General features: G+C 37.9%; 1 long non-coding RNA gene across 1 annotated transcript in view; it reads left to right on the top strand.

Annotated features, from left to right (window-relative positions):
* The first annotated feature begins 9161 nt into the window (after positions 1-9161).
* LOC310729215 overlaps positions 9162-24678 on the top strand; it is a 110357-nt gene continuing 94840 nt past the window's right edge. The window contains exon 1 of the long non-coding RNA XR_014534511.1: positions 9162-9236. This is a non-coding gene — a long non-coding RNA (uncharacterized lncRNA). The remainder of the gene's footprint in view (positions 9237-24678) is intronic.

The raw sequence follows: 24678 nt of genomic DNA on the forward strand, positions 1-24678 counted from the left end.
AGTACTTTTACTCAAGTAAAAGTCTAAAGGGAGCATATATATTTTTGTAATAATATTTTTATAATACTTTACACTTTTCTCTACCTCAACTGAAGTACATGGTTTGTGTACTTCATCCACCACTGCTAAAAACATATGGTTGAAATAAATATGCTTTGACTTAGAATTTGCAAGAAAATTCCATGCAAATAAATAAATAAACAAAACGTACTAATTTATAATAGTATATGCTGTATATATTAAGTGGGTTGTCAGATGTAAGCCATATTTTGCCATGTTTTCATTGTTAATTCAGAACATTTCCGGTTAAAAAAGAAGAAAAAATTGATGATTTGTTTGCAATTTCCTCCCAAAGTTTTTTCAAGTTTCAAGGTTGTGCTTGTGTTTAAAGATGGCGGTCTAGACACTGTTGAAACATCGATCACCTCTACTCAAGAAACCTCAGAGATATAAATTACATGCGGATGATTTTGAATGATTACAGATGATTTCCCGTGCAGATGCTGACTCATGATGCACAGCTTGACTCAATATATCAATCAGTTCCCTTTAATAACACAAGCGTGACAGGTCTCATCAGCAAGAACGCTGAGTCAGCAGACAAGGAGGAGGTACAAGAGGCTAATGGATGGTATTAAGCCAACAACCTGTCTGATATTGTAGAAAAGAAACTGACTTCAGAACAGACATGAAATTACCACTCCAGAAAAAACATAAGTGACTTCTCCATGGAGATCGTCAATCTAGTGGAGAACCTGGTCCCTCAACACCAGCTCTATAACAAAGACATCCCTGTAGCAGCTTTACTTCCTGAGAACACTGAGGATGGCACATAGCTTCCTGTCTGTTTTGGGATTTCAATCATAGACCATCAATCATTAGCCATTGTGCGTTATTACACACACCCCTCACACACATTCTTACTCTCGTGCCTTCTGGGAAAAGGTACTGAAGCATTCAGGCCCTCACAGCAAAACTGTGTAACTAAGTCTTCTCAATACAAAGGGACTTGACTAGCAAACACTAACACATACACACACGTATACACACTCAAATTACCTAAACAAAACTTCTTCTTCTTCTTCTTCTTCTTCTTCTTCTTCTTCTTCTTTCGGCTGCTCCCATTAGGGGTCGCCACAGCGGATCATCCGTCTCCATACCACCCTGTCCTCTACATCTGCCTCTTTCACACCAACTACCTGCATGTCTTCCCTCACCACATCCATGAACCTCCTCCTTGGCCTTCCTCTTTTCCTCCTACCTGGTGGCTCCATCCTCAGCATTCTTCTACCAATATAAATGACTTAAACAAAACTGTTTACACTAATTTCTGCTAAACAACCAAACATGTACAGTATTTATTATTATATGAACAAACTAATGTGGACCATTACACTTCTACTCTACTGGTCAGTGCTGCAATGGGTTTACTGTTTCTCAGTGTCTTGAGCTGTTTGCACTAAATGTTTGCAATGTGTTCAGTGTCCTAAATAGTTTGAGAGCTAACTATTTGTTTTAGGGATCAGGAATTAGTCAGTAAGTAATGACTAATAACTGCTTTTGTTCAATTAAATTCAATTCATTTTTATTTGTATTGCGCTTTTAACAATGAACATTGTCTCAAAGCAGCTTTACACAGATGATGTGGTGATTAAAAGTGAATATGTTCTTTATAAGTGTAAGTTTGTCCCTGATGAGCGAGCCGGTGGCGACTGTGGTGAAGGAAAAACTCCCTAAAACAGCATCAGGAAGAAACCTTGAGAGGAACCAGACTCAAAAGGGAACCCATCCTCATCTGGGTTGCACCGAATGTCCACTTATAGCAGATATACGATGTTGCAGGGTGCAGTGAAGATGATCAGAAGCGAAAAGTAGTCCTGAGTCAGTGTAGGAGACTGTTGACATTAACTACAGTCCAATCCATCCTCAAAGCTCCCGTTCCTACTCTGGAATTTCATGAACCCACCCAAGGCATTGATGAGAAACTGTCCCGAGCTGCACAGATTGGCCTCCAGTTGAAGAGAACACTATCCAGAGGCAGGCCTGGACAAAGTGGGAAGATCCACGGAGGGGAGAGGGGCAGGAACAGTGGTCACTGGAGCCTCAGGAGCATGTTTAACTCGATTTGTTAATGACTAGGTATGGGCATCTATGCTGTTACAAACGATTTATAGGGCCTTTATTGGTTATTTCTCGTATTTTTCTCTTATAGCCCTTTTACACTTGTTTCTGTCAACTGATGAACTTGTTAGCTAGGAATAAAAGGTAATAGTAACTTATAATGCAAAATACACACTTTATGCGTTTCCAGTTCACCGTGTGAATGTGTAGTTTATATAGTTGTTGATACTGACTTGAAGGAGTACTTTTATTTTGAATTAATGTTTAAAATTGTTACATTTTAAAGCATATGTAATTTTTTTGCAAATTAATTGCGATTATTCAAATAAGTTTTCTTGTTGAACTATAAAACAAACAAACACAGGCTTTATGACATTAATTTGTTGTATGTATATATTTTTTTACTTTAGTTGATGTATTCATTTTTAGATTGTTTATATAAAATATTTTTTGGACATTTCTGAAATTCCATTTTCACTTTGTCATTATGCGGTACTAAATTTAAATGAATAAGAAAAAAAAAAATTTAACGTGTAATATCACAAAGTTCTTTTTTTTTTTTCATTAATCAAAAATTTGTACCCCATAATGACAAAGTGAAAACAGAATTCAAGAAATGTTCCTGAAAATGTTTAATATATATATATATATATATAAAAAACGAATAAATGAACTACAAAATATAATAAATACATAATACACAATTAATTAATTTATTTGTATGTTTATTTATTAATTAATTAATTTATTTATTTATTTAAAGCCATACACAGTACACCCTGCAGTGACTTTACAAAAGGAAAGAATAAATAATAATCATATAAAAATAGATCAAATAAAATGAAAAATGAATAGATTGAAAAAGAAAAATACAATAGAATCACAATAGAAATTGCAAAAAATTATATATGAAAACAATGCATTTAGATGCAGTTCAACTATTTATTCAGTTTCCATGACTTTTATGTAACGCTGTCTTAAAGCCCCCCCACCCCCCTCCACACACACACACACTTTTTCTTTTTTTCTTTTCTTTTTTTTTCTTTGTTTGTTTGTATTTTCTTTTCATTTTTTTGCTCTGCCCAGATTTATAAAGTTGAGTAATGATTCCAATTTTTTTCACCGGTTTCTTGACCTGGTGTTGGTCAGAGAGCTGTGCAGAAATGTTTTTGGGTTATGTCAGATAGAACTACTGTTTTGCCTTTATTATAAGTCTCTGTATTTACAATATTCATTTTGTTGGTCACATATAAATCATTCGTGTTTAAATTAAACCTGGACTGCACATACCCACATATGAGTGTCATATTTTATATGGTTTTAAAAATAGCATGACCAAATGACAACACAATAAAAGGTGTCTTCTGCAACAGGCTGAAATGCCACGTATGATATTACAGTGGGGGTGAAGCCCAGTAAAAATGGCAGCCTCTGAGCAGTTCTCCATTGTGAGCAGAACCATGGTGAGTCTGCAGGCTGCCTTGAGGGTCTTGCCTTCACTATTTAATCAATGTGGACAACTCGTGGGCAAAGGGTTTCGAGGGAAAACTCCGACACAGAGCTACAGTACGGTTCTTACTTTTTGTATAATAAAACAAAGTGCTAATTAAGATTATTCCTGAAATCAGTGACTTATTTTAATGCATATACAGCATAATTGTTCCCTCTCTGTAATTCTGTGTTTCATTAACTTTAGGGCTACCAGTATTAATTAGAGCACGGACACTGCTTATGTAGGTAATTTAACCACAAATGGACCAGCAAAGAAAGGAGATGGGTCTCAGGATGGCCTTTAGAGCAAAGCAAATGAGGAGCTGGAGGTAAGAACACTAATCATTATATCATTTTATAAGTGTACTGCTTCAAACCCAAAATATTACCAGCAAATCCCTCTAAAAGGCAAGCTGCTTGCCTAAAGTTTCCAAGATATTTTACGATAAAGAGGTAAAATTATCTATACACAGGCGAGTATATTTGCATAGAAGGGAGGAGGGTGTCTGATGACTATGACACCTTGTAACTTCTTGACAAAGTACGAGAGTTTAGAGTAGTTATTGCTTTAATGGTCAAGTGCAGTAAGTAACAAACAGATTCCAGAACATGGACAGTGCCAAAGAAATAAACATAAGAAAAAGGCTGTATTTTGAAAGCTAAACCTAACTAACAAACAGCAACAGACTAGCTGACTACACTGGGCTACGCTACCAGAAATCTACAATGCGTGGCACCTGAGCTCTACCTACGCTGTCTAAACAATAGTAAAACTGACGTGGTGGAATGTAGGTGCATGCACATTCTTAGCTGTTCTCAAACCAGGTGAGCTAGTATAACCGAGACAACTAGCAACCAGCACAACTAGCAACCAGGGTATATTATAATTATAAATGTTTTATTTATTTCTTTTTTTTTCCCCCCTTCCTTTATTTATTCCTATTTTTTCCGGCAAGGATTCAGGTAGCTGCTTTTAAACTGTAGGCTCCGCCTCCTCTGGTCTGGCTCTTGCTCCTCATTGGTCCATTTTTCCCAGGCCTCCATTACAATTACCAGGTGACTCCACCTATATATACAGTACAGACCAAAAGTTTGGACACACCTTCTCTTTCAAAGAGTTTTCTTTATTTTCATTTCATCTTCTCCCGCTTATCCGTAATTCGGGTCGCGGGGGCAGCAGTCTAAGCAGATTCCCCAGACACTTCTCCGTGTCAAGGGATCGGGCTGTCAAGTCCCCCGCCTTCGACTGCTGCCCAACCCTCTCAGCACCGGTCCCATACGGTCCCTGCTGCAGGTGGTGAGCCCACGGGAAGGCGGCCTTGATCTATTTTTCTCGTAAGGGTCCCCTGGAGCATAGAGGGTTAAGGGCCTTGCTCAACGGCCCAAGAGTGGCAGCTTGGCGATACCGGGGCTTGAACCCCCGACCTTCCGATCGGTAACCCAGCGCCTTAACCGCTGGAGCCACCACTCCCCCACTCCACCATTTTCTTTATTTTCATGACTATAAAAATTGTAGAGTCACACTGAAGGCATCAAAACTATGAATTAACACATGTGGAATTATATACATAACAAAAAAGTGTGAAACAACTGAAAATATGTCATATTGTAAATTCTTCAAAGTCGCCACCTTTTGCTTAGATTACTGCTTTGCACACTCTTGGCATTCTCTTGATGCCTACTTTGAAGAACCTACAATATGACATATTTTCAGTTCACTTTTTTGTTATGTATATAATTCCACATGGTAATTCATAGTTTTGATGCCTTCAGTGTGAATCTACAATTTTTATAGTCATGAAAATAAAGAAAACTCTTTGAATGAGCAGGTGTGTCCAAACTTTTGGTCTGTACTGTACATATATATATATATATATATATATATATATATATATATATATATATATATATATATATATATATATATATATATATATATATACAGTACAGACCAAAAGTTTGGACACTGTATATAGTGTCTGTATAAGTTTTGGTCTGTACTGTGTGTGTGTGTATATATATATATATATATATATATATATATATATATATATATATATATATATATATATATATATATATATATACATACATATATATATATATATACATACATATATATATATATATATATATACATATACATACAAACAATACAACATTTAAATTTGTGAAAGTGCATCAGCAACAACATTTTCTGAACCCTTTTTGTGTTTTATTTCAATGTTGTAGTTTTGAGCTAACAATGACCATCTCATGAGCCTTTTATTCTGATTGTACATGCGGGACAAAAACACTAGAGGGTTGTAATCTGCGTACACAATAATTGGTAAAGAAGCAGAACCAACATCAGTGGATTTCACACCACTAGCCAGAGTTGAATCAACATGTGATGAAAGTTTAAGAACCCCTAATTCACAGCTTAGCAAGAACCTTACTCTTGATCTTTCTTTTCACCAGACTCCAAGAAACTGGTAGACTATAGTGAGCAGCTATTTCTAATAAATCGTATTCATATTCTTATATGCACTCCTGAGCAGATGTTTGACAGTGCTGACATTTAAACAACCAAAATTCTGATCAGAAGTCCAATGTCTCAACCACTAAGCTACATGCCCTAGGCAAAGAAGCATGTATTGGACTTGGACAAAATGTGAAAATAAGTGAAACATGGCTGACATGAAAAGCAGAGGCTAAAACAGCAGTCTTTTGCTCAGAGCTATTGCGCTTGTGACTCACCTTCTACTGCTTTAAAAGCTTCAACAGACACCCTAAAGGCAGGCAATTCCCAAAAAAACGGTTTCTACACAGGCTTTCTTCTATCTTCAGTGGATTATCTTCTGTGGATACTGCAGATTCCAACCTATGAACTGTTGCTGTCTTCAGAGATATTGCTATGTGCCTATACCAGGACTGGAATTTTGCAACTGTAGAAGCATAGCGGTAGCAAAATTCAATTTAATATATTAATATGCAAACTTGAAATGCAAAATTTAAAAGGGAAATGTATTCCATCGAAATGTTTGCATTACCCTATTTGCAAAGTTTGGTGCAAAAGGAAAATTTAAATTACAATCTATAATTGACATTGTCCAACAGTAATTTTAATATGTAAATAACACACAAATGTAAATGCTTTATAAGTTGCAAACTTTTAATAAAAATGCATTACCCAAATTGATCAAAGCATTTTGTAGCAAAAAAAATAAAATACAATTGTAGCAAATTTTAGTATGTATTTCAAAATGCATCATGAGCCTAAGGTATAGCAAAAAGGTAACAAAATGGTTATTTAAATGTCTTTTTTAAATACATGGACAAAAATGCATTTCCAATTAATGCTCCGTGACAAATGTAGTTATGTCGAGGTGGTTTTGAAAATGCATCCAGAGCTGACCACGCCCACCCTCCGACAACCAGTGCTTATGTAGCATTGTCGTGGGTATTTTTATGATTGGCGGGAATATGGCGTATTCCGTTCAACAGCTTCTTCAAGAAGCACTGCCTAAGCACTGGAGTGGCAAATTGCGATTTTGCAACTTATAAAGCATTAAAATTAGTATGTAATGTACATATTAAAACTACTTTTAGAAATAGCTAATGTTAATTATAAAATGTATAAAAATAAATAATTGATTTTATTAAAAAAAGAAATGTCATTATCTTTTTGCACCTAAAGGATAATGCAAATGTAAATACAGAAATACAATGCCATTTTTAATATTGCATTTCCATTTCTAATTGAATTTTGCTACCTGTGTGCATTTGATGACAGTTAAAGGCCTTGTGGCAGCTAAGTGGTGCTGGGATTGGAACTTACAACCTTCTAATTAGAAATGCAACACTTTAACCACTGAGCTACACTACCATCCGTATTTAACATTCGGTAAACACACTGCTGATACTAGATACAGTTGTTACTGTTTTACGCCTGTATCTTGTAGGGTTTATATGTAATATAGAAGAGGTAGCTCAGGAGGTTAGATGTTGAACCTTTGATTGAAAGGCCCATCCTGGGTCCTTAACCAAGCTCTTTAAACTTTATTACATAAATGTAATATTTGTAAGTTGAGTTGAATAAGGGCATCTGCCAAATGCTGTTAAATGTAACCCCACTATCTGATGTCACCCTTTTCAATTTAGTTCCTTGAAAGTTTTCTTCCCAGTTCCATAGAAAAAAATAAAAAAAATAAATATATATATATATATATATATATATATATATGGAACTGGGAAGAAAACTTTAACCATATGGGAATATACTGTATGTATATATATATATTCCCATATGGTTACTTTGTGACAATGTCTTTTGTTCAAAGAACTAACACTGAAATGAAGAATTGGATAACTAATAGTCTGATGATTGCAAACTCTTTGGCTTCACTGCACCCAAAGTGGTCACTAGCTGGGGACCCTGGGTAATGAAGTACACTTGATAAAATGTGCTAGTAAAAGGTTGACAAGCAGTCGATACATGATATATAGCAAATAATAAAATACCCACTGCTAATCCAAGAGAGACCTTGAATCCACAAATCTTGACTCGAGTCCAGACATTAGCTCACCCACACTCACTGGAATATTGAACTCACCTGCCTTCTGTTATTTATTTTTTTGTATTTAAACTGGTTTGTTCACTATTTATGCTTGTGACGTTTTGCCATTTTGGTGAAAATATTTTATAAGGACTTAGATTGCTGGTTAACCTGTTGGGTTGCACGTCCACTTATATCTATTTTTTGCCCTGGATTGCATTATTAACCTAAATGTCCAATTCAATTCATTTTTGTTTGTTTAGCGCTTTTAACAATGGACATTGTCCCAAAGCAGCTTTACACAGATAAAGAGATCAAGTTGGAATGTCTACATTTATTGCCTATAAGTTTGTTCTTTACAAGTTTATCCCTAAAAGCAACCCAGCGGAGACTGTAGTGAAGGAAAAACTTCCTGGGATGGCAGGAAACCTTGAGAGAAACCAGACTCCAAAGGCCACCCGTCCCCCTCCTCAACACCGAATATCCATTCATTATAGTTCCTACATTGTTGAGGTGTAAGGTTCAGTGATGGACGCTTATATGCAGAATTGTACATGCAAACTGTGCATGACTGTCCATGTTCATGCAAACTGTTCTAAGTCTTTTCTGAGGCATTTAATGTTCTGAGCACCATTTGGATCCCACTTCATGTGGAGTTTGGACATTGGACCTCTTTGAGTGTTTAAAGGCTCTGGAATTGGAAAAGCTGGTGTTGGATCTGTGATGATCTCAAATGTTGAGCTATTTTATGAGTTGGTTCCATAATCTCAAATGGCTGTATTAGACTGTAGAAAGGACATCACTCATAATCACACATTTCAGTGCTCATGTTAGTTCTCAATCTCCAGTGTTCTGTATTGTTTAAAGACTATAATCACACTCTTGATATCACCCAAATGAGGATGGGTTCCCTTTTTGAGTCTGGTTCCTCTCCTCATAACAAGATTTCTTCCTCATAACATCTAAGGGAGTTTTTCCATGCCACAGTCGCCACGGCTGCTTCACCTTCAACTGTTGATTTCTGTAAAGCTGCTTTGAAACAATGTCTATTGTGAAAAGCGCTATATAAATAAACTTGACTTGATTGTAGTAGATTGTTGATATTAATTACAGTCCAAATCCAGTCTCATAGTGCTTGTGTTGCTTAGCAACCTAAGGGATTTTTAGGTTGTTGAGGTGGCACCATCCCCAGCTGCACAGAGTGTCTCCAATCAAAGGGGAACTCCATCCAAAGGTAGGGCATTGGGTAGAATCGGGCTGATCCGACAAGAAAACTGGTTTTAAGCTTGTCTATTAATTAAGATTGTTAGTAAGTCCTACTTATGTTTATCTGTTTCCTTTATCAGTATTACAAAAGCTCTGTTCAGAATGGACGTCTCGGTTGGGCTTAACGAATGCGAGTTTTATTCCCGCTGTGTGAACGGGCTGCAGTGAGACGGCTGTAACACCGCCCTGTGATTTACTGAGGGTCGACTGGTTGCCGGAGTTTAACGAGCACTCGAGGCGAACTTTTAATCAGCTTCCTCTTACAGCCAGGAAGAGCAGACGAAAGCACTCTGAAGTCTGTCTGTTCAATTAATCAGTTAAGTGTCGGCTGGCAATTACACCTACACACACACACATTCGCACCATACATGATGTTCCCGACTCAATCCAAAATTATGAAGGCGTGTTATAGTGAGCTGACAAAGTTTTAACCCACTTCTGATCTTTTTGCTGAGGTTCAGGTTGCAGGTAAACACATGACTCAGCAGATTTTATCTAAGAGTTTTTTACAATATGGCTCATAGCCAGTAATTGGAGATCAGGGGGCATAAATATTGGTTCTTTTTGTTTTGTTTTTTTATGTTTGGGGTAAAATAGGCAAACATGCTGCCTGCTTAATAATAAATCGAACTTGATTGATAAAAGCTTTTATGGCTGATTTGAAATCCTACCATTTCTCAATGTGCTGCATTTGCCTTAACTATAATATAGGCAGAGTGAGACTGAGGCACATTTGGAAAATGCACTTGCATTAGATGATTTGGGACAAACTGCCCATAATTTTGTAAAATTGAGCACTTATTCGGTATGATCTATAACATTTGCTCAAAAGCTTAGCAAAGCCTGCAGGCTTTTGAAGAAATTAGTTCTTAAAAAATAAAAATTCTGGGGCTTTAGTTGTCAGAACATATAAAATGTATAACGTTTTGCTTGTAAAATCTCGCTATATCATACTTTACATGGACAGGACCTTCATTCTAGTTTTTTGTTTTCGTTTCAATTTAACAGACCACAGAACTAAGTGTCCTGACTGTATGCCATTATAAAGCATTTTAGTGGTCACAGTTACACACTGGCCTCAGCTACAAATGCTATTAAAATACTTTTAAGACATAAATTAGTCTTGGCAGAGCAAAGAGACACGTGCAGTGAATAATACCAAACCAACTTTCTTGTGGCAGTTAAAAAGTCACTTTGAGAACCATTCAGGCTCGACTACATCAATTAGATCAACCTTATCTTATTGACTTATTTAGAAATGGTATCATTTTGTCTTTAAGTGATAGAAATGGGATTCTGCCATTTAAATACTTGATCTTTAGTATTAATGACATAATTTCAGGGCCTAAAATAACCTGTTATAAAAGAACATGCCCTAACTATTATGTAGCCTGTGCTATAAAAGTTTCATTCATTTTTCTTACTGCAAAAAGTTAAATAATATGTTTATGTTAAATCCTTGTTTATGAGGCCCAATTCTTTCATTTGTTTGTTTTTCATATGGTATCATTTTTAATAATTAATATTATTCATTATTAATACATAAACATGATGTCCATGTTCAGGAAAGATGCCTATATTTTAAGTATACGTTTACTAGGAATATACTGTACATACAATTTGTGCAATATACTGTAAAAATCATTTTCTTAACTTGGGAGTGTTATATTTTTTTAGATTTAATAATGTTCAATAATATTAATATAAAAAGGCAGAATGGCAAAAACATCAGCCAAAATTTTGGACTATTTAATGCGACCTATTGTTATGCATTATGGTTTTTAAGTCAATTAGTGGGTTAATAGCGTTTTCTCAAGAGATTATCCAGTTAGCAGTATTTAACTTCAAGTAGTTCTGTATATGACTGATCTATCTATCTATCTATCTATCTATCTATCTATCTATCTATCTATCTATCTATCTATCTATCTATCTATCTATCTATCTATCTATCTAGCTAGCTAGCTAGCTAGCTATCTAGCTAGCTAACAAGCTAGTTAGCTAACTAGCTAGCTAGCTACCTGCACATTTTCTAATATTTGCACTTCTAGTATGCAGTGACAATAAAGTTGAATCTATGTATCAATCTTTTTTGAAGTGCCAATGAATTTGTTGGAGTATTTGTGGTACTGTACTGTATCTGGTTTAAATTAGCCTTCATTTCTCACATATACATTACAGCAAAATTATTTTTAGGGATTAGGGCCTTGCTCAAGGGCCCAAGAGTGGCAGCTTAGCAATAACGGGGCTTGAACCCCCAAACGTCCGATCAGTAACTACTGAGCTTCCAACTCCCCTTCCTTTTTTTCATCAACACTTAGTGCCGTGGTGAACAACTGTGCAAGGATGGAGTACCAGTCTATCTCGAGTCTATCTGTAACACTATTTTCTAATCCTGAAATGCCACACTGTTTACACCCAGCAAAATTCTGTGATTTTTTCTATTTTAGACCCCTGTCCACTTACACAGGAAGTCAGTGCTGGGAGTGCTGTCATCAGCCTGCTTTTAGCACTGCCCTTTAAATGTTTGTTCTATACCTTCGTTCACCTACAACTACCAATTAAGACCAATTATCCTGCCATTATGGCCAGACGTCCCTTTTAATTCTGCTTTTTTTATCTGTTTGTTGTTGATCTTTGTAGCCTCCATACAAAACACAGTCATTTATTGTTTGCCATTACAGAGCACAGGCAATTAATAGCAGCGTATATGCTGGTTTTTTATATCAAAGTGCTCCATTTGTCAAGATCAAAGCTGGAGGATAAATAGGACTAATTAGGGAGGAGATAAAAATGATGACGCAGGAACAAAGTGAGTTTGGTGTGTAAGCCACTAGGTGGGGCAGAGCCGCCATGAGTACCCGAATCTAGGGTACTACACTCTTTAAGTTCACCATATTAATCGATATATTTACTATAGAAGAACCACAGCCATGAGAATCACTAAGGAGATTAATGCACTGTGTACTCAAGCCAGATGTACAGACAGGACCGGCACTGGTTAAGCTAAATATTTTCAACTGCAACATTTGTCAAATGTTACCCCATCCAGTCCACTTCTTTAAAAAGGTAAGCAAGTTACTGTACTTAATATTTGTGGGCCTAATAATATTTGATATTCCCTAATATCCAATAGTGGGAGGTAGTAGCCTAGTGGTTAAGGCATTGGATTTTGGATCTGGGGGTTGTGGGTTTGAGCCCTGGCCATACCAGGTTGCCACTCTTGGGCCCTTGAGCGCAAGGCCCTTAAACCCCAATGGGTGCTCAGTTGTGGGATTGTGGATAAAGTACAACACCATGGACGGTCCCAAGCCCATCTATGAAATGAGGAAGAGGAGGGTGGGCATTGGTGTAGCAATCTGACCCTGTAAGAAAGCACAAGCAAGCCATGGTGACTCAAGACTAAAAAGAAAAATCCAATAATACCACCACAATAAATTTCCTTTATAAAGGAAACCAATTTCATTCACAATAAAGATGGACAGATTCACCGATTTGCATCGGTTCATTCAATTGCATAGTATAAAATTTTCCATTACATCACATTGCATTGAATCGCATCGTGCTGAATCGAATCGAAATCGGGTTGCAGCGCATCGTAATGGGTCTGATTCATATCGCATCGGTAGCTGCTTCACATGTATCTTTAATTTTTTATATCGTTGGTTATGTATTGAATTGTGAAAAAAATCAGCCTCAGTTATAGAGATGCACATCCCTAATACACAAAGATCATTTAAATATGATGCATCCTGACAAGAATTTAAATTAGACACCTAATTTTTCACAGCTATTAACCAGTTTCTCATTTCTTTCTTAAACAAAATGCATCAACATATGTATGAAGTCAGAAACAGCCTTTTGCAACCACTGTGGCAGTGCATTATCATGGCTGTCATTGAAAAGGTTTCTGATGCAAAATTATTCAAAATGTCATCAGTCCTGATCCTTCTGGACATCTTTGTCTAGTACTATTAACCTTCTGTCCATCTGTCCAGCCACACTATACATGGGTTTACCGGGCCAGCATGGCCTTCGTATGCATTCTACTTGGATGAGCTTCCAACAGATGGTATGTGTTTTGTTTAGATCCGTTTGAGGTTGACACTCTGTGATTCCTCTCATGACTCAGTAGTTGGATTTCCTGATTTCTCAATTACTGGCCCAACCATCATTTTCTTGATCCTCCTCCATCCATTTGATAAGCAGGTTACTGCATTTATCTTGGTAGATACGTCAGAAATCTTTCATTTGTATAGATTTTTGGTTAAATTTAAATCTCAGCAAAGCTTTTATTGCTTGCTCATGATTGCTAAGCTTACGATGAATTAGCATCCTCAGCCGATGTTGCCAGCATCACTTGGTCAAGTTTTGTAAAATATAAAGGATTGAACCATCTCATTCCAGTAAACCACAGTTCAGAATTTCATAATTGAGATGTGACCACTGAAAGTTTTTCCTGTTTTCTACATTTCTACAATTTTAACCAAATCTTCTAAGGGGGGTGGTAGATCAGTGCTGAAGGCGTTTCCCTCTGATTCAAAAGATCTTAAACTCAAATCCCAAGCTGCCACTGCTGGGCCCTTGAGCAACTGCTTGTTTGTAGAATAAGTCGCTCTGGAAATGGAAGTGCAGTAAATCTTCTTCTTCTTCTTCTTCTTCTTCTTTCGGCTGCTCCCATTAGGGGTCGCCACAGCGGATCATCCGTCTCCATACCACCCTGTCCTCTATATCTGCCTCTTTTACACCAACTACCTGCATGTCTTCCCTCACCACATCCATGAACCTCCTCCTTGGCCTTCCTCTTTTCCTCCTACCTGGTGGCTCCATCTTCAGCATTTTTCTACCAATATAATTCATGTCCCTCCTCTGCACATGTCCAAACCATCTCAATCTCGCCTCCCTCACCTTGTCACCAAAACATCCTACATGTGCTGTCCCTCTAATAAACTCATTTCTAATCTTGTCCATCCTCGTCACTCCCAACGAAAACCTCAACATCTTCAGCTCTGCTACCTCCAGCTCCACCTCCTGTTTTTTACTCAATGCCACTGTCTCTAATCCATACAACATCGCAGGTCTCACCACAGTCCTATAAACTTTCCCTTTCATTCTTGCAGATACTCTTCTATCACAAATCACTCCTGTCACTCTTCTCCACCCACTCCACCCTGCCTGCACTCTTTTCTTTACTTCCCTAACACACTCTCCATTACTTTGCACTGTTGACCCCAGGTACCTGAACTCCTCCACCTTCTCCACCTCTTCTCCCTGCAACCGCATCACTCCACTGCCCTCCCTCTCATTCACACACATGTACTCTGTCTTACTCCTACTGACTTTCATTCCCCTTCTCTCCAGCGCATATCTCCACCTCTCCAGGCTCTTCTCAACCTGCTCTCTACTCTCACCACAAATCACAATATCATCTGCAAACATCATAGTCCAGGGAGACTCCTGTCTGACCTCGTCCGTCAACCTGTCCATCACCACTGCAAACAGGAAAGGGCTCAGGGCCGATCCTTGATGCAGTCCAACCTTCACCCTGAACCAGTCTGTCGTACCTACTGCACACTTTACTGCCGTCACACTGTCCTCATACATGTCCTGCACCACCCTCACATATTTCTCTGACACACCTGACTTCCTCATACAATACCACAACTCCTCTCTCGGCACCCTGTCGTACGCTTTCTCTAAATCCACAAATACACAATGCAGCTCCTTCTGTCCTTCTCTATACTTCTCCATCAACATCCTCAAAGCAAATAAGGCATCTGTGGTGCTCTTCCTCGGCATAAAACCATACTGTTGCTCACAGATGGTCACCTCTTCTCTCAGCCTGGCTTCCACTACTCTTTCCCATAACTTCATGGTGTGACTGATCAACTTAATTCCCCTGTAGTTACTGCAGGTCTGCACATCTCCCTTATGCTTAAAGATCGGTACCAGCACACTCCTTCTCCATTCCTCAGGCATCCTCTCCCCTTCCAGAATCCTGTTAAACAATCTGGTTAAAAACTCCACTGCCATCTCTCCTAAACATCTAAACGCTTCTACCGGTATGTCATCTGGTCCAACCGACTTTCCATTCTTCATCCTCTTAATCGCTGCTCTCACTTCCTCCTTACTAATCCTATCTACATCCTGCTTCACCAACTCCACATCCTCCAACCTTCTCTCTCTCTGATTTTCCTCATTCATCAGCTGCTCAAAATACTCCCTCCATCTTCTCAACACACTCTCCTCACTAGTCAACACATTTCCCTCTCCATCCTTTATTGCTCTAACTTGCAGTACATCCTTCCCAGCTCGGTCCCTCTGCCTGACCAATCGGTATAAATCCTTTTCTCCTTCCTTAGTGTCCAACCTCTTATACAGTTCCTCATATGCCTTTTCCTTGGCTTTCGCCACATCCCTTTTAACCTGCTGCCGCATCTCCTTGTACTCCTGCCTACTCTTCTCATCACTCTGTCGATCCCACTTCTGTTTTGCCAATCTCTTTCCCCTAATGCTCTCCTGCACTTCCTCATTCCACCACCACGTCTCCTTGTCTTGCTTTCTATTTCCAGATGTCACACCAAGTACTTTTCTAGCTGCCTCCCTCATCACTCCTGCAGTAGTTGCCCAATCATCCGGCACCTCTTCACCACCACCAAGCCCCTGTCTGACCTCTTCCCTGAACCTCACACTACACTCTTCCTCCTTCAGTTTCCACCATCTTATTCTTCTTTCAAACCTCACTTTCCTCCTCTTCTTCTTCGCCTCCAAAACCATCCTACAGACCACCATCCGATGCTGTCTAGCTACACTGTCCCCCGCCAACACCTTACAGTCTCCAATCTCCTTCAGGTTGCATCTCCTACACAGAAGATAATCCACCTGTGTGCACCTTCCTCCACTCTTATACGTCACCCTATGATCCTCCTTCTTCTTAAAATACGTGTTCACCACTGCCATTTCCATCCTTTTAGCAAAATCTACCACCATCTGCCCTTCCACATTCCTCTCCTTAAAACCATACCTACCCATCACCTCCTCATCACCTCTGTTCCCTTCACCTACATGCCCATTAAAGTCTGCCCCAATCACCAATCGTTCTTTCCTAGGTACACCATCTACCACTTCATCTAATTCACTCCAGAATCTTTCTTTCTCCTCCATCTCACAGCCAACTTGTGGAGCATAGGCACTGATGACATTTATCATCATCCCTTCAACTTCCACCTTCACGATCATCACCCTATCAGAAACTCTCTTCACCTCAACTACACTCTTACTGTATGCTTCTTTCAGAATCACCCCTACACCATTTCTCTTCCCATCCACACCATGGTAAAACAGTTTAAACCCACCTCCAATGTTCCTGGCCTTACTCCCTTTCCACTTGGTCTCCTGAACACACAACACATCTACCTTTCTCCTCTCCATCATATCAGCTATCTCTCTCCCTTTACCCGTCATAGTACCAACATTTAAAGTACCAACCCGAACCTCTACTCTCCTACACTGCTCCTTTTCCTGCCGTCTCTGTAGACGTCTTCCTCCTCTCCTTCTCCTCCTTCGGCCAACAGTAGCCCAATTTCCACCGGTACCCTGTCGGCTAACGATACCTGTGGCGGTCGTTGTTAACCCGGGCCTCGACCGATCCGGTATGAAATTCTCATTTGTTATCCGCATATTTGATTTGGCACATGTTTTACGCTGGATGCCCTTCCTAATGCAACCCTCCCCATTTACCCGGGCTTGGGACCGGCACTAAGAGTACACTGGCTTGTGCCCCCCTAATGGCTGGGTTGGAAGTGCAGTAAATGATCTTCACTTATTTAAAGATGACCCATTATAACTCAACCCAACTCCATTGGTGAGTTCTGGCTTCCTCTTAAAAGCTCAATTACATTTGAAACACATATCCTTGCTTGAAAATCTCAAAATGGTCCAGATCCACGTAATAGCAGTGGTCATATCAAATATCCCCCTCTAACCCTTACCCAACAAAACACATGATAAACAGTCATGAATACTGGAATCCTCTTGACTATTATATACGAGGTGGTTTAAAAAAAATATTCAAGACTCGCTCTGTTTACAAGAAACACTTATATTTATCAATGTTTTCACACTATCACCTTTGAAATAGTCCCTTTGCACAGTAATACAGTGCTCGCAGCGTTCCTGCCACTTTTGGAATGTGTCCTGGAAGTCTTCTTTTCAAAGCGTGTCAAGCACTTTCTGTGATTCGCGCCAGATCTCCGTAATGGTGTAAAAAATGGCAACCTTTGAGCTTTATCCTCGGGAAGAGGACGAAGTCTGCAGTAGCCAAATCTGTGAGATCATGTGAATTGTTGCCCGCCCATCATAATGCACAAGTTGCTGAATAGTTTTGACATTTGGGGGTTTAAGCTCGTTAAAGGTCTTCATGATCTCTCATTGTCTTCCCGTGATGATTTTTCACTCTTGAAAAGCACGTGCAGCATCGCCGTATGTCAAACGGTGATTAAATGGTGAATCCTGTCCAAAGCATAATTATTCACAGAGTGATGTACATTACATATATAGCATTTGGCAGATCCAGAGTGACTTACAGTTATCTTAGTTATACAGCTGAGCGATTGAGGGTTAGAGGGTCATCAGTGGGAGGTTGGTGATGCTGGGATTTTAACCTATTATCTTCTGATCAGAAGTCCAACATCGTATCCATTGAGCTACCATTTCTCTTAATGCTAGTCAAATAATATGGTGTTGGCAATTAGATGTCTGAAAGTTTTAGCAGGAAAATGATGTGTTTTATACAATAGAAATTCCATGTCTGCTGTACATAATTGCCTGCCAATGAGCTGATCAATAGTCATCAAGAAAAGAATGTCATCTTCCCACCATGAAAGCAGGGCCATTATGTCTTTGAAATCCAAAGCACAGCAGAGTATAAAGCAGGAGCTCAAAGAGTCGATGAAGTGCTCAGCTTATTGCTTTATCTGTATCCTGATCCTTACCAATTCATGAGCTTTCTGAAATGACTGAAAGAATCGGCTCCCTTAAAGAAATGGTAGAAATTATGTACCTCCACTTCCTGGGATTCTTTTTTATGAATGAATGAGGAGCTTGAAAATCTTTTACAGCCCAAGAGTAGATCTGAATTAAGAGGACTTGCTTATGATGGTTTAGAAGGATGCCCATAATCATGTACTGAGGCATGTCCCAGTAGGGCTATGTTCAATATAAATTCCATGTCTGATGCCTATAATTGCCTGCCAATAAGCTGATAAATAGTCATCAAAAAATGTATCTTCTGACCCAAGATGCTGAGCCACCATCATTCTCGACCCGTGGTAACAAAGAGCAGATTAATAATACATATAAATCTCAAATCTGTTAATATAAAATGTCCTTAAGAGCCAATCCTTGTTCCCCTTCTAAAGGATTGCTCAAAGCATATTGGTTAAGCACAGGGGCGCCCAATAGGTCGATCACGATCGATCAGTAGATTGCAAAGGTAGTACGGGTAGATCGTATGCCATTCAAAAAAGTCTGAGACTTAATCCAGTGCAGGCCATTAGAGTATATTATATTTAATATACTTTAAATTTTATATATATATATATATATATATATATATATATATATATATATATATATATATATATATATATATATATATATATATATATATATATAGCATTTTTAATGTAGGTAGATCATTTTAACTTAAAATTTGCTCGCAAGCTGAAAAAGTGTGATCATCCCTGGTTTAGCAGAACATCTCAGACCTGTCTTTCCTTTGTTGAATTGAAAGCAATAGACAAACTTGTGAAAACCCTAAGGGAGAGTGAAACGGGGTATTTAGTTACTTCAAAATGTGTGGTTTTTTTTTTTTTTTTTTTTATTTCTCCCTCTTACACTCACTCTCTGTAGAAACATACCCAGAACCAGAACTCTTTCATCCAGTCGTGCATGTCTAATCATAAAGCAGGAGCTGCTATGAAGACAAAGGCTTTGCTATAAGAAACACTCCCTCACTCTTTATTATTCACAATGAAGGACAAGGGATTGATATATTGTCTCTGAGCTTTAATGCTTGACTATATTACTGGCAAGTATTATGACAATGGGTATATTTTCAATTCACCCCGTTGCGATGTTCTGCGATCCGATTTCGATTCGCTTCAACACAATGTGATTCATTGGAACATACATGATGCTCTGCAATTCAATATGGAACAAATAGTTCGCTTTTATCACTTTGGTTCAGACAAACAGCAAATCATCAATTTATTTAACTTTACACTGTAGTGCAAATAAAAATAAAGAAAAACAATACAACAAAGAAAACGCTCAAATAAAACCATACGTTAATTTCCTGATTTGTCTCCAGGAAGATGCAGCTCTACCTCTGCCATGTTGATTTCTCTTTTAGGTGACTCTCAGGACACGCCTTGGCCTCCTTAGTGTTGTGATACGCGATATTCACATAGCAGCAGTGGTGCTGAGAGAAGGTTCGGCCTAGAGAAATCAATCTGCATATCAATTATGGGTCATTTTGTAAATAATAAAAGTATAGATCATCTACCGATAATTAAATATAAATAGGTAATTTTTTACCAATGCAAAAATGTTACAATCAATGCATTGTGATGCAAATGGCAACTTGTATCTGAAGGACACTTTTTTAATTCACGTCGTTACATTTTGTGCCAATGCACCGATGCAAATCAGTGAATTTTACATATTATACATGCCTGTAATAACTGTATAAATCTTTTATTACCACATTATGAAATAAACGGACACTCTGACTGTACATTACTTCATGAAACCCCCCTCCGGCGTAAGTTGTTCAAGAAATCTTTCCTTCTGAACTAAGGAAATGTTTTTCAGTTGTGTTAAAAGGTTCTGGAATGAGTTCTGTTTTAACAATCCAACACCTTCACCATGCTATGCAGTTTACAATTAATTGAAAATTTATATAATACAAACAAAACTCTGACTGGAGGAGGACATTCACCAAAATATACACTGTTGAAAAAAAATCTGTTAAAAAACGGTAAAAAGACTGGCAGCAGGGCTTCCAGAGATAATCCGTAAAATTACAGAAATTACCATTTCACAAAATTACTAGCAAAAAACTATAAAAATACAGAATAGACTTTATGGTCAAAAGTACTTAAATTACAGAATATTACTGTTGATAAATATTTTTTAAAAACTATAGAAAAACAGATAAATTCTTTCAAATAACATAGAAAAACCACCAACTGTCAGGTTAATTACCATAAATGTAAGGATTTAATTTGTTATTTTATAAAACCGATCTGTCCATTTACATTAATTTATTGTAAAAGTATAGTTTTCCTCATGTACAATAACGATGAAATAAATCCAGAAAGCACATATTTGACAAAGGTTTGTATATTTGTCAAGGATCCACCAGCCACACCCTCACCAAACCCTCCAATCACTCCCAGCAGCTCACCAACTTACTAATCATCCACACCTGGTCCACATCAGTCACCACACTAAAAGAACCCTGTTTATCCACAAGCTCATTGTCCGTTCTACAGCTTTGGCTTACGAACATTCAGGACTACCCAAACTACTCCGTTTGGTTTCGCTTGGCATACAAGATTCTGTGTGTTATCTGTTCTCACTCTGCCACAGTTATTCTCTTGGTTCAGTTTACCCTAGTTGGGTGCTCTTTTTTTTCGTGCTTTCTGCCTTGCCCTTTTGTTTTCTCATTAAAAGGCCGTCGTTGAATTCACTTGGTTTCCAGTACGTTCTTAGCGCCTGACAATATTTATTCTCTGTAAATTAAAAGGCATTTACTGTATAAATACAGATATCATTAATTACAATAATCAAGAAATGTTGTATAAAAATATACCCAATTCATTATACACAGACAAACGTCTGTAGATACGTCTTAATAGTTCATTTTCCAGACATATTACAGTTTAACATTTTTGGACAGTGGAGCAATGAGCTCTACTGTATATTCTGTACTTATAAAAGAAACCTGCACATTCACAGTATTAATAATTGATCAGAAGCACTGTATGTCAAGTTAAATGAACAATCCAATTATAGAAAATAAGAGCATGCAAAAATATCTACATTAAATTGGCAATTGCTGTATCCCTTTATACATTTACAATGACATTTTATCCAAAGCAACATACCAAATCCAAGTTAGTCTGACACAGTAGACACAGCAGTTTATATAAAAAATCAAAATAAAAAAAGTGACGTGCTCTTCAGCTTGTTGAAGATCAGTCTCAGTGCCATAGGCTGGATTAGCTGCAGAGGCTTGGTAGTAGATGCTGGAAAGTCTGCTAAGAGAGCAATACAACAGTCCAGTTTGGAGAGAACAAGAGATTGGACAGGGAGTTCTGTAGCATCGCCCAAAAGAAAGAGTCTGATCTTCATAATGTTGTACAGGGCAAATCTGCAGGATCGGGCCAGTGCAATTTATATATACGCCAACAATAACACCAAAGTTAGGTCAGCTGAAAACATGAGCAGTTCTGTCTTGGCAGGGTCGAGTTGATGATCATTCAACTTACAGCAAAATATTTCTGTCCAGGAGGCAAAAATGAGAGCAGCAACTGCCTGGATATCCAGCTGAAATGAGAGACAGAGAGAGAGATGTTATTTCAATAGCGGTAATATAAAAAGCCATGTTTCTAAATGACAGACCCAGACAGATCCTGCAAAAATGTGAATAATTTTAACAAAAGAGGGATCATACAATATGCATGTTATTTTATTTTTTGTATTGTCCTGACTGAGATATTTGACATCAACGATGTTTCCATATGGTCCACAGGTCAAAACATGTCTAAAATTATTAAAATAACTACCTTTATGAACCTAAATGGTTTATAAAAGGTCTGAATGGTTATAAATGGTTATATAGATGATCTACGATTGTTCTTTTGTTTTGTGTTCACGAGTCCCTTTTCTGTTCTGAATAGTTAAACTTGAGCACTTTTATTCAGAAAAATCCTACAAAAGGTGGGTAATTATTATATTATATAATTTCTGCAATTTTTTGTGTCATGGACTATATATAAACATCTATGTAAAATATATTACCCAGGACAGTACTAAATAAAACTAACATGCATGTTGTATGATCTCTCTAATTGTGTTAAAATTATTCACATTTGGCCTGCAGCTGTCACGTGACTGTACAAAATACTGCACGTTTTAACTTTAAAACTACAGAAATGCGCAGTCACTATGAAATGTGCTTCACGTGTTTGAAACACGTCCCTTAATCAGCTTGATGTCTTCTGTAGTATCCTCAGAATCTTGTAGTGAAAAAGCGCGTTATTATCTTAAATATTTCCCAGAGGAACAGCCTGAAACTTATTCAAACCTTTGTGGGCGGAGCTAATTCGGCACCAATTTAGAATTTGTGTCAGTATGCGCACGCGCGAGCCGAACCGAAATCATCTTCTTATTTTTCTTTAATGGCGGTTTGGGAACCGACTAGCAGGATGATATGAGCAGCGGTGGTCTAGGAGAACCCGTGCAAGGATCCGTAATTCGGGTCGCAGGGGCAGCAGTCTAAGCAGGCCCGCGCCTTCGACTGCTGCCCAATCCTCACTGCACCGTCCCTTACGGTCCCTCCTGCAGGTGGTGAGCCCACGGGAAGGCGGCCCCACGTCACTCCGACGTCACGGACCTTGATATTTCCCTCGTAAGGGACCCCCGGAGCATAGAGGGTTAAGGGCCTTGCTCAAGGGCCCAAGAGTGGCAGCTTGGCGATACCGGGGCTTGAACCCCAGACCTTCCGATTGGCAACCCAGCACCTTAACCGCTGGAGCCACCACTCCCCCGTTGTTGTTGTTGTTGTTTTTTTATTGCTTTTATTTGATTCTTTTTTTAAAGAAGCTAATTATTTTCAGTTCTTTACTGTTTAAAATTCCATACTGGACCAATGCCTTATTTATAATTTAAAAAAAAATGGGTTTGTAGTATTTCAGATTTGAGTTCTGTGTACTTTTTTAAACATTATATTGTATTATATTTGATTAGATTTTTGGATATTGTAGGAATTGTTATTGAAAAAATATAAACCACAAAAACCAAAATGATTAACTTTTTGTTTACTGGGACATGGGCAAATACCACATTTTAATTTATAATAATTTAGGGTGAAAAACAGCTTTAACCTTCATATGATTCACTGTCTTCAATGGTAATAAAAACACTGACTTAATGATTACAAGAATAATCTGTAAATATTAGATATCATTCTATGTAAAAATACAAATTACTCTGTGAAAATACAGCTAATATCTTTAAAAAAAACCAGAACATTTCTATAATATCAAAATGCAATCAATTTTTGATAAATTTAATGACAGAACGTTAAAATACAGATAAAATATGTAAAACAAAAGGCATTTTGTTGTAAATTGAAAAAAAGGTATATTTCTATAAAAAAATACAGACATTTAACTTTAAAAACTTTTTTTTTTTTACAGTGTAGAGACCTAGATTAATCAGAGAAGCAAATAAGTAGCCATAGGTGACCTCAAAGCTTACATGGCTTTTACATGGTTTCTTGTTCCTGACAAGGCAACCATGATAAGAGCAATTGTCATATTTTTTATAATAGGGCACAAAGCATTATATTTGGCAGAGATGTCACCCTAAGGACACCAGGTCTACTGTAAAGAGTTGTGGTGGTATCATCATGATGTGGGGAATCATTTTTACTACACGGGACTGGGAAATCGTTTAAGGTTGAGGGAAAAGATGGATGAAGCAAGAAAAGCAACCATGACTCTGACCAGGATAGAGCACTTACTGAAACTGGATGGAAGGATGGACGAACAGATGGATGAAAGTAGTGAAATTGGCGATTCAGAAGTACGAAATGATTCATAACACAAAACTGATCATGTTGAAATGTAGAGATGATTGACAGCCTTCATACTTTGGTAGTTTCTAACAGTGAGAGAAAAGTTAACAAATCTGTTTTCTTTAATCAATATAATTACAGGATGCTAAACAAACTTAACAGCAGAGATACTGAGAAATAGTCCTAGACCTCATTTTCCAACTCTCTCTCTCTTCTTCATCTCTTTTTCAGTTAACAGTCTTTGTATAATCACCACTTCCACTAAGCATCCTGGAACTTTGCCTCGAGGTTACCAAACAGCCCGTTCTATTTCCGCTCTATTTTCGGAAAGATTCGTTTCGCTCCTGCAGAAAATCTCGGGCTATCAGATTGCTTGGCGCCGAAACGAGAATG

Source organism: Silurus aristotelis, assembly GCF_946808225.1.
Source record: "Silurus aristotelis genome assembly, chromosome: 7".
NCBI classification, from domain to species: Eukaryota; Metazoa; Chordata; class Actinopteri; order Siluriformes; family Siluridae; genus Silurus; species Silurus aristotelis.